General features: G+C 45.0%; 1 long non-coding RNA gene across 1 annotated transcript in view; it reads left to right on the top strand.

Moving 5' to 3' along the window:
• The first annotated feature begins 1,285 nt into the window (after positions 1-1,285).
• LOC110683794 overlaps positions 1,286-3,470 on the top strand; it is an 11,999-nt gene continuing 9,814 nt past the window's right edge. The window contains exon 1 of the long non-coding RNA XR_002503674.1: positions 1,286-3,082. This is a non-coding gene — a long non-coding RNA (uncharacterized LOC110683794). The remainder of the gene's footprint in view (positions 3,083-3,470) is intronic.

The raw sequence follows: 3,470 nt of genomic DNA, 5'->3' as shown, positions 1-3,470 counted from the left end.
GATCTCTACTAACAACCCACCTCTATTTTTGCTCAACCCTTTAATCATGGCCTTTAACGATACTTGGGTTTTCTCAAGGGAAGGATCACCCACTAATGTCACCGGAACCCCGGCGATAGTGAATTTCATGACATGCGTTTTCCAATTGGTAGTGACCGCTCCCAGCTTCTCCAACCATTGCACCCCCAAAATAATATCGGCATTCCCAAGACCCAAAGGTAGAAAATCCTCCACCAAGGTAATTCCACCTTTCAACCCCAACTTAACGCCACGACAAATTCCCAACCCTTTCACTGTTTCGCCCTTACCCAATGCTACCTCGAACTCTCCGGCCTCCTCTCTCGGCACTCCATAATCCTTGACTATCCGGAGTGACACGAAATTATGCGTCGCCTCCGGGTCGATCATCACAATCACCTCCTTCCCATGAATTGACCCCTTGAGTTTCATGGTTTTAGGATTTGAAATCCCAACCACGGAACATAATGAAATTTCCACGTTTTCCTCTTCCTCCCCCTCAGCTAACTCTTCCTCCCTCTCCTCGGCCCTTCAGCCACCATCAAGACGCTCAACTCCTTACGCTTGCACCTATGCCCCGCCCCCCATCTTTCATCGCATCTAAAGCAAAGTCCCTTTGCTCGACGTTCTGCCAACTCAAATTCAGTAAGTCTCCTGGTGTGGTGGATTTAAGGATTTGGCTTGCATTGGGCCGGCCCATACTAACAGACCCTTGAGATTCTTGTGGCTTGGTCCAACTTCTCGTGGGCCCCGTGTTAGTGGGCAACCCATAAGTTTGGATCAACCCCCCTCCTTTACTACCGCCCGCACTTGAACTGGGCCTCGTTGAACTCGGTCCGACCCGCCAAGGGCCCACCCCCTTCTTCTCTCCAGTGACCCGATTCCTTTCTTCAATCCTACCCGCCAACTCCATGGCCCGCTCCAAGGAATCCGGATCCAACAACCTCAGTTCAGCTCTGATTTTCTCATTAAGGCCATTTATAAACTGACCTCGCATGATCTCCTCAGGAATGTCTTCAATTGGAAACGCGAGCTCGATAAATTTTCGCCGGTACTCTTCCACCGTCGATGTCTGAGTCACGGCGAGCCACTGTTCTTGTAGGGTGCCGGAGTTAGTCGGTCGGAACTCCCTCAGTATTCTCATCCTCAGATCCGCCCACCCCTTCACCGGCCTCCGCCTATTCTCTCAATGGTACCACTGCAACGCCGGTCCGTCCATGGCCACCACCGCCGCGGTGACTTTATCTTCTTCCGAAAGACGGTAAAAGTCGAAATACATCTTAGCCCTCATGACCCAATTATCTGGGTCCTTTCCTTCGAAAGTCGGCATATCGAGCTTCTTCTGTTTCCAAGGGCCTCCGCCTCCGCCGTCGTACTAACCTCTGTCGTTCCACCCTCTAGGTTCCCTCCAATGCGGCATGCCAAAATGCTCTTCTCTCGGGGTACGTACCTCATTTTCGCCATGAATTTGGCTGTTTCCCTCGCCAACAGGGGACAAAGGGGGCGGTGGTGGTGGTGGTGGCGCTCTGATTGTGGTGGCCGCCGCCACGGCTTTCCGAATTTCCTCTCTGAATTTGTCCTGTTCCTTGGCACTGAGGGTAGCTTGCATTTCCTGGTCCTGCCGGTGCCGATCTATCCTTCCTTCGAGTCTGATTCGGTCGTCCTCCTGCCTTTTCCTCTCCGACTCGAACAGGGTGGTGAAATGGTCGGTTATGGCTTTCTGTGTTTCGGCCATAGCCCTCCCTACTGCCTCCGCGACTGCTCGCCCGATTGAAACGTCTTGGTTGGTCAGCTTTTCTTCAATTGACTTCAAGCGTGACTCCACCTCCTCAATTTTTTCGTCCACCGCGTCGGCACGCTGGGTTAACGATGGACCCCCCACCATGACCGTACCGCTCTGATACCAAGTTGTCAAAGACCGAATTCCACACAGCAATTATACTACTAAGACAACAAATTAAGGGAAAGCTTGATGGTTAATTTGATTAATTAAACTGATGATCACAGTGGATAGTCAATGGCTTGAGGCCATAAATCTCCTGGTAGCTTGAGGCTACTACTCTCAAGAGGTTCTTACTAAATTTCTGGATGCCCTCTACAATTACTCTCTACTCATACTAATACTAAGCTTTCCCATGACAAAAGAGATACATGTGACTATTAGACATAAAAATAGCAAAACCCAAAATAAGACATATAAATTACTCCTGCTACTTTCCCTAATAAACTTTTAATGAGCTTTGTCTCTTCTCTTTGTTGAAGTTGACTCTCTTAGATGTCCCCGTCATTAACTCCCTCAATCAAACGGCTACTTTCTTCTTGCTGAACCTTGTGCATTCTTGACTTGGGCCTTCTTGAGTAAACCTTGACGGGCTGGGCCGTACCTCTAGCTAAATCCATGACATAGCCTTGTGCTTAATATGCCACAAGGATTAATCAGTTGTAGTTGCTATAAGCTGGATGACGTAATAAGTTGAGATTGTTCTTTCCTGATCCTTTATATTTAGCTAACACATTATTAGTGAACTGCATAAATTTGTTTGTCATTCTTTGTCATTTATTACTTTAGTGCATCCATTAGAACATTTGCTAGTTACTCATTTAATTAAATGAAGATAATGCTTTGTACTGGAAAATTTGTCGAAGATAAAGCTTGTCTACTGTGGTAGTTGCTCACTAACCTTTGCTAGTTCTTGACGAGTGATTTTTTTTATTTTTTTATTTTATTTTGGACAGTGCTTAGTGGCAATAAATTTTTACTCTAGTTGTTTTTGTCCCATTTATCTGCTCTTAATGCTTTACTTTATGAATACAAGTAGGCTCCTGACTACGCAGAAGCTGTGTGTGTGTTGAAAGGCACTAGTTGTTTAATTTGTTTCTGATAAAATTGTTTCTGAAATCATCTTAAATTGTTTGTGTTAAATTACAGGCTTAATCTTTGATTGGAAATAGACCATTCCACATGTTGAATATTGACTCTGTCTCTCACAGACAGGCGATGGTTGAGGCTGGAATGATCAGAAATTCGACAGAGGACTGTTATGGCTTTCTTTCTCTTTTGGCGGTAAGATTAGTTTTAGTATCTGTTATTAAGTTTTTATCAGCACTTCAGCAGAATAGTTGATTTGTGGGTCATTCACCCACAATGATGTTAAATTAATTGAAGGGAATACTCCATAATTGTAGCTTGCTTACCTGGATCTTAGAGCATTGCCTTCTATCACATTACTACACAGGCTTATATACACCCCTATGACTCGGCTTGGAAAACAATTTTAGAGGTGTTACGCTGTTAAAATTTACTCTAGCAATTTTGACATCACCTGTGTATGTTGTATACAACTGTTTTTGTCAATGGTAGGACGCCAGGACTATGTATGCTTAACGCTTTAGTTAGGGTCCTTGTCAGTTTTTAATTTTATTTTATCCATCTTTGTTTTAAACACTTCAAA

Source organism: Chenopodium quinoa, unplaced genomic scaffold, assembly GCF_001683475.1.
Source record: "Chenopodium quinoa cultivar QQ74 unplaced genomic scaffold, ASM168347v1, whole genome shotgun sequence".
Lineage (NCBI taxonomy): Eukaryota > Viridiplantae > Streptophyta > Magnoliopsida > Caryophyllales > Amaranthaceae > Chenopodium > Chenopodium quinoa.
Note: the sequence above shows the minus strand (reverse complement) of the source record. Positions and strands in the feature narration are given on the sequence as shown.